Raw genomic sequence first — 12,796 nt, 5'->3', positions numbered from 1 at the left:
CCCTGAAAGGTTTTGCGGTGGAAACAGAAGGCTTTTTATCATAGGAAATGAAATCAGCCCTCGAAGACAAAACCTGTGGGGAAAAAATATTCTAAGCCCCGGGGTCACAATTTCAGCAAAAATCTGAAATTCTCCAATTCTCTCAAGAATGGTGCCAAACTGTTGCAAATTCTCCCCTGAAAGGTTTGGCGGTGGAAACAGAAGGCTTTTTATCATAGGAAATGAAATCAGCCCTCGAAGTCAAAACCTGTGAAAAAAAAATTTTCTAAGCCCCGGGGTCACAATTTCAGCAAAAATCTGAAATTCTCCAGTTTACTCAAAAATGGTGCCAAACTGTTGCAAATTCTCCCCAGAAAGGTTTGGCGGTGGAAACAGAAGGCATTTTTATCATAGGAAATGAAATCAGCCCTCGAAGACAAAACCTGTGGGGAAAAAAATTTCTAAGCCCCGGGGTCACAATTTCAGCAAAAATCTGAAATTCTCCAGTTTACTCAAAAATGGTGCCAAACTGTTGCAAATTCTACCCTGAAAGGTTTTGCGGTGGAAACAGAAGGCTTTTTATCACAGGAAATGAAATCAGCCCTCGAAGACAAAACCTGTGGGGGAAAAATTTTCTAAGCCCCGGGGTCACAATTTCAGCAAAAATCTGAAATTCTCCAATTCTCTCAAGAATGGTGCCAAACTGTTGCAAATTCTCCCCGGAAAGGTTTGGCGGTGGAAACAGAAGGCTTTTTATCATAGGAAATGAAATCAGCCCTCGACAACTTAACCTGTGAAAGAAAAATTTTCTAAGCCCCGGGGTCACAATTTCAGCAAAAATCTGAAATTCTCCAATTCTCTCAAAAATGGTCCGAAACTGTTGCAAATTCTCGCCTAAAAGTTTTGGCGGTGGAAACAGAAGGCTTTTTATCATAGGAAATGAAATCAGCCCTCGAAGACAAAACCTCTGAAAAAAAATTTTCTAAGCCCCGGGGTCACAATTTCAGCAAAAATCTGAAATTCTCCAGTTTACTCAAAAGTGGTGCCAAACTGTTGCAAATTCTCCCCTGAAAGGTTTTGCGGTGGAAACAGAAGGCTTTTTATCATAGGAAATGAAATCAGCCCTCGAAGACAAAACCTGTGAGGAAACAAATTTCTAAGCCCCCGGGTCACAATTTCCGCAAAAATCTGAAATTCTCCAATTCTCTGAAAAATGGTGCCAAACTGTTGCAAATTCTCCCCTGAAAGGTTTGGTTGTGGAAACAGAAGCCTTTTTGTCATAGGAAATGAAATCAGCCCTCGAAGACAAAACCTGTGAAAAAAAAAATTTCTAAGCCCTGGAGTCACAATTTCAGCAAAAATCTGAAATTCTCCAATTCTCTCAAAAATGGTCCGTAACTGTTGCAAATTCTCGCCTAAAAGGTTTGGCGGTGGAAACAGAAGGCTTTTTATCATAGGAAATGAAATCAGCCCTCGAAGACAAAACCTGTGAAAAAAAAAATTTCTAAGCCCCGGGGTCACCATTTCAGCAAAAATCTAAAATTCTCCAGTTTACTCAAAAATGGTGCCAAACTGTTGCAAATTCTCCCCTGAAAAGTTTTGCGGTGGTAACAGAAGGCTTTTTATCATAGGAAATGAAATCAGCCCTCGAAGACAAAACCTGTGAAAAAAAAACTTTCTAAGCCCCGGGGTCACAATTTCAGCAAAAATCTGAAATTCTCCAGTTTACTCAAAAATGGTGCCAAACTGTTGCAAATTCTCCCCTGAAAGGTTTTGCGGTGGAAACAGAAGGCTTTTTATCATAGGAAATGAAATCAGCCCTCGAAGACAAAACCTGTGGGGAAAAAATTTTCTAAGCCCCGGGGTCACAATTTCAGCAAAAATCTGAAATTCTCCAATTCTCTCAAGAATGGTGCCAAACTGTTGCAAATTCTCCCCTGAAAGGTTTGGCGGTGGAAACAGAAGGCTTTTTATCATAGGAAATGAAATCAGCCCTCGAAGACAAAACCTGTGAAAGAAAAAATTTCTAAGCCCCGGGGTCACAATTTCAGCAAAAATCTGAAATTCTCCAGTTCACTCAAAAATGGTGCCACACTGTTCCAAATTCTCCCCTGAAAGGTTTGGCGGTGGAAACAGAAGGCTTTTTATCATAGGAAATCAAATCAGCCCTCGAAGACAAAACCTGTGAAAAAAAAATTTCTAAGCCTCGGGGTCACAATTTCAGCAAAAATCTGAAATTCTCCAGTTTACTCAAAAATGGTGCCAAACTGTTGCAAATTCTCCCCTGAAAGGTTTGGTTGTGGAAACAGAATCCTTTTTGTCATAGGAAATGAAATCAGCCCTCAAAGACAAAACCTGTGAAAAAAAAAATTCTAAGCCCCGGGGTCACAATTTCAGCAAAAATATGAAATTCTCCAGTTTACTCAAAAATGGTGCCAAACTGTTGCAAATTCTCCCCTGAAAGGTTTTGCGGTGGAAAAAGAAGGCTTTTTATCATAGGAAATGAAATCAGCCCTCGACAACTTAACCTGTAAAAGAAAAAATTTCTAAGCCCCGGGGTCACAATTTCAGCAAAAATATGAAATTCTCCAATTATCTCAAAAATGGTCCGTAACTGTTGCAAATTCTCGCCTAAAAGGTTTGGCGGTGGAAACAGAAGGCTTTTTATCATAGGAAATGAAATCAGCCCTCGAAGACAAAACCTGTGAAAAAAAAATTTTCTAAACCCCGGGGTCACAATTTCAGCAAAAATCTGAAATTCTCCAGTTTACTCAAAAATGGTGCCAAACTGTTGCAAATTCTCCCCTGAAAGGTTTTGCGGTGGAAACAGAAGGCTTTTTATCATAGGAAATGAAATCAGCCCTCGAAGACAAAACCTGTGGGGAAAAAAAATTTCTAAGCCCCGGGGTCACAATTTCAGCAAAAATCTGAAATTCTCCAGTTTACTCAAAAATGGTGCCAAACTGTTGCAAATTCTCCCCTGAAAGGTTTTGCGGTGGAAACAGAAGGCTTTTTATCATAGGAAATGAAATCAGCCCTCGAAGACAAAACCTGTGGGGAAAAAATTTTCTAAGCCCCGGGGTCACAATTTCAGCAAAAATCTGAAATACTCCAATTCACTCAAAAATGGTGCCACACTGTTCCAAATTCTCCCCTGAAAGGTTTGGCGGTGGAAACAGAAGGCTTTTTATCATAGGAAATGAAATCAGCCCTCGACAACTTAACCTGTGAAAGAAAAATTTTCTAAGCCCCGGGGTCACAATTTCAGCAAAAATCTGAAATTCTCCAATTCTCTCAAAAATGGTCCGAAAATGTTGCAAATTCTCGCCTAAAAGGTTTGGCGGTGGAAACAAAAGGCTTTTTATCATAGGAAATGAAATCAGCCCTCGAAGACAAAACCTGTTGGGAAAAATTTTTGTAAGCCCCGGGGTCACAATTTCAGCAAAAATCTGAAATACTCCAATTCACTCAAAAATGGTGCCAAACTGTTGCAAATTCTCCCCTGAAAGGTTTGGCGGTGGAAACAGAAGGCTTTTTATCATAGGAAATGAAATCACCCCTCAACAACTTTACCTGTGAAAGAAAAATTTTCTAAGCCCCGGGGTCACAATTTCAGCAAAAATCTGAAATTCTCCAATTCTCTCAAGAATGGTGCCAAACTGTTGCAAATTCTCCCGTGAAAGGTTTGGCGGTGGAAACAGAAGGCTTTTTATCATAGGAAATGAAATCAGCCCTCGAAGACAAAACCTGTGAAAAAATAAATTTCTAAGCCCCGGGGTCACAATTTCAGCAAAAATCTGAAATACTCCAATTCACTCAAAAATGGTGCCACACTGTTCCAAATTCTCCCCTGAAAGGTTTGGCGGTGGAAACAAAAGGCTTTTTATCATAGGAAATGAAATCAGCCCTCGAAGACAAAACCTGTGGGGAAAAAATTTTCTAAGCCCCGGGGTCACAATTTCAGCAAAAATCTGAAATTCTCCAATTCTCTCAAAAATGGTCCGAAAATGTTGCAAATTCTCGCCTAAAAGGTTTGGCGGTGGAAACAAAAGGCTTTTTATCATAGGAAATGAAATCAGCCCTCGAAGACAAAACCTGTGGGGAAAAAATTTTGTAAGCCCCGGGGTCACAATTTCAGCAAAAATCTGAAATACTCCAATTCACTCAAAAATGGTGCCAAACTGTTGCAAATTCTCCCCTGAAAGGTTTGGCGGTGGAAACAGAAGGCTTTTTATCATAGGAAATGAAATCAGCCCTCGAAGACAAAACCTACAGAAGGAAATTTTCTAAGCCCCGGGGTCACAATTTCCGCAAAAATCTGAAATTCTCCAATTCTCTGAGAAATGGTGCCAAACTGTTGCAAATTCTCCCCTGAAAGGTTTTGCGGTGGAAACAGAATCCTTTTTGTCATAGGAAATGAAATCAGCCCTCGAAGACAAAACCTATGGGGAAAAAATTTTCCAAGCCCCGGGGTCACAATTTCAGCAAAAATCTGAAATACTCCAATTCACTAAAAAATGGTGCCACACTGTTCCAAATTCTCCCCTGAAAGGTTTGGCGGTGGAAACAGAAGGCTTTTTATCATAGGAAATGAAATCAGCCCTCGACAACTTAACCTGTGAAAGAAAAATTTTCTGAGCCCCGGGGTCACAATTTCAGCAAAAATCTGAAATTCTCCAATTCTCTCAAAAATAGTCCGAAAATGTTGCAAATTCTCGCCTAAAAGGTTTGGCGGTGGAAACAAAAGGCTTTTTATCATAGGAAATGAAATCAGCCCTCGAAGACAAAACCTGTGGGGAAAAATTTTTGAAAGCCCCGGGGTCACAATTTCAGCAAAAATCTGAAATACTCCAATTCACTCAAAAATGGTGCCAAACTGTTGCAAATTCTCCCCTGAAAGGTTTGGCGGTGGAAACAGACGGCTTTTTATCATAGGAAATGAAATCACCCCTCAACAACTTTACCTGTGAAAGAAAAAATTTCTAAGCCCCGGGGTCACAATTTTAGCAAAAATCTGAAATTCTCCAGTTCACTCAAAAATGGTCCGAAACTGTTGCAAATTCTCGCCTAAAAGGTTTGGCGGTGGAAACAGAAGGCTTTTTATCATAGGAAATGAAATCAGCCCTTGAAGACAAAACCTGTGAAAAAAAAATTTTTAAGCCCCGGGGTCACAATTTCAGCAAAAATATGAAATTCTCCAGTTTACTCAAAAATGGTGCCAAACTGTTGCAAATTCTCCCCTGAAAGGTTTGGTTGTGGAAACAGAATCCTTTTTGTCATAGGAAATGAAATCAGCCCTCAAAGACAAAACCTGTGGGAAAAAAAATTCTAAGCCCCGGGGTCACAATTTCATCAAAAATATGAAATTCTCCAGTTTACTCAAAAATGGTGCCAAACTGTTGCAAATTCTCCCCTGAAAGTTTTTGCGGTGGAAAAAGAAGGCTTTTTATCATAGGAAATCAAATCAGCCCTCGAAGACAAAACCTGTGGGGGGGAAATTTTCTAAGCCCCGGGGTCACAATTTCAGCAAAAATCTGAAATTCTCCACTTCTCTCAAAAATGGTGCCAAACTGTTGCAAATTCTCCCCTGAAAGGTTTGGTTGTGGAAACAGAAGCCTTTTTGTCATAGGAAATGAAATCAGCCCTCGAAGACAAAACCTGTGAAAAAAAAAAATTTCTAAGCCCCGGGGTCTCAATTTCAGCAAAAATCTGAAATACTCCAATTCACTCAAACATGGTGGCACACTGTTCCAAATTCTCCCCGGAAAGGTTTGGCGGTGGAAATGGAAGGCTTTTTATCATAGGAAATGAAATCAGCCCTCGAAGACAAAACCTGTGAAAAAAAAAAATTCTAAGCCTCGGGGTCACAATTTCAGCAAAAATCTGAAATTCTCCAGTTTACTTAAAAATGGTGCCAAACTGTTGCAAATTATCCCCTGAAAGGTTTGGTTGTGGAAACAGAATCCTTTTTGTCATAGGAAATGAAATCAGCCCTCAAAGACAAAACCTGTGAAAAAAAAAAATTCTAAGCCCCGGGGTCACAATTTCAGCAAAAATCTGAAATTCTCCAGTTTACTCAAAAATGTTGCCAAACTGTTGCAAATTCTCCCCTGAAAAGTTTTGCGGTGGAAAAAGAAGGCTTTTTATCATAGGAAATCAAATCAGCCCTCGAAGACAAAATCTGTGGGGGGAAAATTTTCTAAGCCCCGGGGTCACAATTTCAGCAAAAATCTGAAATTCTCCACTTCTCTCAAAAATGGTGCCAAACTGTTGCAAATTCTCCCCTGAAAGGTTTGGTTGTGGAAACAGAAGCCTTTTTGTCATAGGAAATGAAATCAGCCCTCGAAGACAAAACCTGTGAAAAAAAAAATTTCTAAGCCCCGGGGTCACAATTTCAGCAAAAATCTGAAATACTCCAATTCACTCAAAAATGGTGGCACACTGTTCCAAATTCTCCCCGGAAAGGTTTGGCGGTGGAAACAGAAGGCTTTTTATCATAGGAAATGAAATCAGCCCTCGACAACTTAACCTGTGAAAGAAAAATTTTCTAAGCCCCGGGGTCACAATTTCAGCAAAAATCTGAAATTCTCCAGTTCACTCAAAAATGGTCCGAAACTGTTGCAAATTCTCGCCTAAAAGGTTTGGCGGCGGAAACAGAAGGCTTTTTATCATAGGAAATGAAATCAGCCCTCGAAGACAAAACCTGTGAAAAAATTTTTTCTAAGACCCGGGGTCACAATTTCAGCAAAAATCTGAAATTCTCCAGTTTACTCAAAAGTGGTGCCAAACTGTTGCAAATTCTCCCCTGAAAGGTTTTGCGGTGGAAACAGAAGGCTTTTTATCATAGGAAATGAAATCAGCCCTCGAAGACAAAACCTGTGAGGAAAAAAATTTCTAAGCCCCGGGGTCACAATTTCCGCAAAAATCTGAAATTCTCCAATTCTCTGAAAAATGGTGCCAAACTGTTGCAAATTCTCCCCTGAAAGGTTTTGCGGTGGAAACAGAAGGCTTTTTATCATAGGAAATGAAATCAGCCCTCGAAGACAAAACCTGTGGGGAAAAAAATTTCTAAGCCCCGGGGTCACAATTTCAGCAAAAATCTGAAATACTCCAATTCACTCAAAAATGGTGGCACACTGTTCCAAATTCTCCCCGGAAAGGTTTGGCGGTGGAAACAGAAGGCTTTTTATCATAGGAAATGAAATCAGCCCTCGACAACTTAACCTGTGAAAGAAAAATTTTCTAAGCCCCGGGGTCACAATTTCAGCAAAAATCTGAAATTCTCCAGTTCACTCAAAAATGGTCCGAAACTGTTGCAAATTCTCGCCTAAAAGGTTTGGCGGCGGAAACAGAAGGCTTTTTATCATAGGAAATGAAATCAGCCCTCGAAGACAAAACCTGTGAAAAAATTTTTTCTAAGACCCGGGGTCACAATTTCAGCAAAAATCTGAAATTCTCCAGTTTACTCAAAAGTGGTGCCAAACTGTTGCAAATTCTCCCCTGAAAGGTTTTGCGGTGGAAACAGAAGGCTTTTTATCATAGGAAATGAAATCAGCCCTCGAAGACAAAACCTGTGAGGAAAAAAATTTCTAAGCCCCGGGGTCACAATTTCCGCAAAAATCTGAAATTCTCCAATTCTCTGAAAAATGGTGCCAAACTGTTGCAAATTCTCCCCTGAAAGGTTTTGCGGTGGAAACAGAAGGCTTTTTATCATAGGAAATGAAATCAGCCCTCGAAGACAAAACCTGTGGGGAAAAAATTTTCTAAGCCCCGGGGTCACAATTTCAGCAAAAATCTGAAATACTCCAATTCACTCAAAAATGGTGCCACACTGTTCCAAATTCTCCCCTGAAAGGTTTGGCGGTGGAAACAGAAGGCTTTTTATCATAGGAAATGAAATCAGCCCTCGACAACTTAACCTGTGAAAGAAAAATTTTCTAAGCCCCGGGGTCACAATTTCAGCAAAAATCTGAAATTCTCCAGTTCACTCAAAAATGGTCCGAAACTGTTGCAAATTCTCGCCTAAAACGTTTGGCGGTGGAAACAGAAGGCTTTTTATGTTCAGTTTCTGTTAATTGGTTCTCGTGGGAAACTTGCAGATTCTAGCTTCGCACAATTAACTCAGGCTGGTGTCAATTTACTCTTGGCAGAAAGCCCAGGTCTGCTTGACCTAGAAACTTCTCACTCTGATTGGTTAATGACCAGCACTCTGCTCTGTTATCAAGGGATTGCTAGCTCAGTTTGAGTTGAGGTGTTGTTAGGAGTAGAAGTGCTGTGTATGGTTTTGAGAGAGAGAGAGAGGGGAAGGATTTATTTTACTTTTACTTGTATGCAGAAACTCTGCTGGTTTTATTTTCTCTTTTTAATAAATCCTGTAAATAGTTATTCTGAGTCTAGCTGACTTGTCATTACTGCCGCAACTAGCTTCTTCGCTGTGCAGGAAAACTCTGCTACGTTTGGGCTAAAGCCAATAGGGCTATGCCTGACACTCCAAAGTTCCATGAGGTTATGGGCATTGTGCTGCCAGCCTGAGTTGCGGTGGTGTCAGCATCAACGGCGTTGGTTCCAGTAGTTCCAGAAGTTGTTGTTCCTGCTGGTGCAGCAGATGGACTCTGGCTGGTTCCTGACCGTGGTGAGCTGGTGACGCAGTGGACACAAGGACAACAGCTGCAGCGTGTGAGTGCTGGGTGCTGTGGTTCCTGTTTTCTCTCTCGGTGGTCGTGAGTAGCTGGTTCCGGGTTCCAGGGACATCGCTCTCAAGATGGCCTCACAACCAGTTCAGATGGCTTTTGAGCGTCTGAATGACTCCAATTACTTGCTGTGGTCGGAACGCATGCAGGCAGTGCTGCAGAGGGATCGTCTCTGGCAAGTGGTGAGTAAGTTTCCTGCAAAGCCTGATGATGAAGACCTCGATAAAGACCAAAGAGCAAGGGCCACAATTGTCTTGGGGCTGGAAGATTCCCAGTTGCCGTATGTGAGGGGAATCAAGACAGCTAGAGGTGTGTGGCAAGCACTTAAAGAACTCCATGTGCGTGAGACAGCTGTTTCCAAGCTGTTCATTCGCAAGGCATTGTACAAGGCAATGTTACAGCCTGGGGTTACAATGCAGGAACACCTACACAGTTTACAGTTAAAGTTTACTGCGCTACAGGAAAGAGACTGTGCGTTAGACCAGCAGGAGAAGGTGGCTATTATTTTGAGTTCTATCCCGGAAAGCTGGGATAATTTAGTTTTGTCTCTAGAAGGCATGCAGGAGCATGATTTATCAGTCAGTTACGTTACTGGGCGTTTGATTGAAGAATGGCAGAAGAGGCAAGGAAGGTCGTTGGCTGCAGAGGCTTCTACAGGTGGGCGGTTTGGAAGGAGTTCTCATGCCGTGCCAGAGGTGAAGCAAAAGCAGCGTACCGGTGAGGAGTCAGCGTTTGCTGTTAGGCGTTGTTTCCGATGTGGGTCTTCAGCGCATCTAAAACGACAATGTCCGGAGTTGGTCAAGTCTCAGTGGCCGGTGCAGGAGCAGAGACGAGATCAGCAGCAGCAGCAGCGTGAAAAGAAGTTCTTCAAACGAAAACAGTCGGCTCAGCTGGTGACCGGCGAGGTCAAGATTGCTGATGAGAAACAAGCGGTCTGGGTGGTCGATTCAGGAGCATCTCGCCACATCGTAAATTCAGATGAATTGTTTGTTTCCAAGAACTCAGCACAGCGCAGCCAGGTGGCTCTAGCAGACGGAAGTACTTCCGAAGTGATTTCGGGGGGTGCAGTTTTTGTTCCTTGTCTTCGTGAATGCCTGCAAAATGTACTTTGTGTGCCTTCATTAAGGAGCAATCTGATGTCTGTAGATTGTTTGCTAAAAGCTGGGTTTAAAGTGCATTTTGAAGGAGACAGTTGCATTATTAAGAAGGCTGGTGAGATTTTAGGCACTGCTAAGTCTGAGGGAGGCTTGTTTTGGCTTAAAGCAGGATCTCAAGTTGCAGCAGTAGTCAGTAAATCTCAGCCTGCAGTGAATAACAAAGCTATACATGACAACTGTGTGCACTTATTGCATAGGAAAATGGGGCATGCTTGCTGGAAAAGTGTACTAAAAATGTCTGAATTGGCTGATGGGGGTAATTTAAAGAGTTGTAACAAGTACCTTGATTGTAATGTGTGTAAAAAGGTTAAAACCCACAGAGTCTCTTACCCCAGAAGTGACAGAGTTAGTGAGTCACCGCTACAGCTGGTTCACATGGACGTAATTGGTCCATTTGCTGTAAGCAGGGGTGGATCGCGTTTTTCACTAACAATTGTGGATGACGCCACGCGTTACTCCTGGGTTTTTCCCATGAAAAATAAGGGTGACGTGTTCACTAAGTTTAAAGGCTGGGTGGCATCTGTGGAAAGATTTCTGTCCATTAAACTCAAAAGGATTCAGACGGACAGAGGTGGCGAATTTATGTCAAATGCCTTTAGAGATTGGTTACAGAAGCGTGGCATTGGGCATAGAAAAACGAACGTTTTTTCCCCAGAGGAGAATGGCGTGGCAGAGCGAAAAAACAGATCTTTACAAGATATGATGTTTGCCATGCTTGATGATGCTGATTTGCCCATGTCTTATTGGGGGGAGAGCATGCTCACCGCGTGTTATCTCCAAAATAGGCTCTTTCATCAAACAATAGGTACAACCCCGTACTTTAAATTGTTTCAGAAAAAACCCAAAATTGACCATTTGCATGTGTTTGGATCAAAAGCCTGGGTATTAATTCCGAAACAAATGAGAAAGAAGGGAGATCCTAAGACCAAACAGTTAGTGTTTGTGGGTTACCAGGAGCTGGGAAAAGGTTTCCGCTTTGCTGAAGGGACAAATGGCATTGTGATCTCCAGGAATGCCAGTTTTTGTGAACATAGTGGCTGGGAGAGACTACATGCCAATACTGAGGTTTGGTTTGAACCTTCCCAGGAGCTTCATGACTCTGAAGGTAAACACAGGGAGTCAGAGTCTGAGGGGGAGGAAAGTTCAGATAAGAGCTCTCAAGAAAGTGGAGTTAGCCAAAGACCAGTTGCTAAGCAACAAAAGAGAGGTCGTAGTTCTGAGGAGGAAAGTGGGTCAGAAGAAAAATTTTCTCCCAGAAGATCTAAAAGACAAAACAAAGGAGTGCCTCCAGTGCGTTTTTCCCCAGATACTGCAAATGTGTTTAGTGTAAGTGCAGAACCCAAGAGTTTTCAGGAGGTGTTAAAGTTACCAAAAGAGGAGGCAGAGCTCTGGAAACAGGCAATGGAGGAAGAGATGTCCTCTCTGAATGAGCACAAGGTTTTTACACCAGTAGCAGCGCCTGAGGGGGCAAAGATTGTAGGCTGCAGGTGGGTGTACAAACTTAAACCTCTGGTGACAGGAGAGTACAAATACAAAGCTCGTTTAGTGGCTCAAGGATACTCTCAGAGGCCTGGAAAAGATTATGACGAGACTTTTTCCCCTACTGCTAAGGGGGACAGTGTAAGGCTGATTTTAACGCTTGGAGCAAAGAGAAAACTCCTGTTAAACCATTTTGATATTCAGACTGCATATTTACATGCACCAATATCAGAAGACCTGTATCTAGCCGAACCGCCTGGTTATGAGACAGGTTCCAATAGAGTGTTAAAATTAAACAAAGCTCTATACGGTCTCAAACAGGCTGCAAGATCTTGGAACAAATGTTTCCATGAGGCCTTAGTGTCATTTGGTTTCAAGCAGAGTACAGCTGACAATTGTGTTTATGTACGTGGTACAGGCAGTGATCAAGAGTTTTGTCTGATTTATGTAGATGATGTTTTGTATGCCTGCAAAACAGATAAACAAACTAAAAGGTTTGCCAAACAATTGTCCAGTAAGTTCAAAGTGACTTAGGCCCGGTTAGGACATATCTAGGGTTGGAAGTGTGCTGGGCCCAAGATGGCAGCTGTCTAATTAGTCAGCAGAACAAAGTTAAACAACTACTGACTACATACAGGATGCAGGATTGCAAAGGGGCAGTGGTGCCTATGGATCCAGGTTTCATAAAAACACTTCATATAGATGAGAGTCCTGAATTTGAACATCCTGATGTATATCACTCTGTAATTGGAAGTTTATTGTATCTAGCACAGTGGTCCAGACCTGATATTAGCTATGCAGTAGGCATATTAAGTAGATTGGTCTCAAAACCCACACTAAATGCCTGGAAAGGGGTAAAACAAGTTCTGAGGTATCTCAAACAGACAATTGGCTATATGTTACAATTAAATTCTTCAGAGGATGAAATGTTGAGTTGCTACTGTGATAGTGACTGGGGAAATTTGCCGGATAGAAAATCTGTCACAGGACTAGTCATAATGGTCGGTGGAGCTTTAATCAGCTGGCGGTCACGCAAGCAAGACGTTGTAAGTGTGTCATCAACGGAATCAGAGTACGCCGCATTGAGTGAATTGTGCAACGAGGTGATTTATTTCAAGCATTTGTTAACAGATTTAAATGTAAATGGTGGAGAACCAGTACAAGTTTACATTGATAATCAAGCTTGTATAACCTTAAGTAAAACAGAGGGTTTCAAATCACGTTCTAAACATATCTCTGTAAAATACCAAAATGTACGTTGCTGTGTACAAGACAATGTAATCACCTGTACTTATGTATCAAGTGAAGAAAATGTAGCAGATGTATTAACTAAACCATTGGCAAAGATAAAGAACAAGCGAATGTGCAAGGGTTTAGGTTTGCTGGAAAAATGATCTCCTACATAGGTGTATTTGATGTTAATTGTTCAGCAGAATCTGTGAGGGGGTGTTCAGTTTCTGTTAATTGGTTCTCGTGGGAAACTTGCAGATT

Source organism: Podarcis muralis, chromosome 13, assembly GCF_964188315.1.
Source record: "Podarcis muralis chromosome 13, rPodMur119.hap1.1, whole genome shotgun sequence".
In the NCBI taxonomy this organism is placed as follows: domain Eukaryota; kingdom Metazoa; phylum Chordata; class Lepidosauria; order Squamata; family Lacertidae; genus Podarcis; species Podarcis muralis.
The sequence above is the reverse complement of the archived record's forward strand: the minus strand, read 5'-3'. Positions refer to the sequence as shown.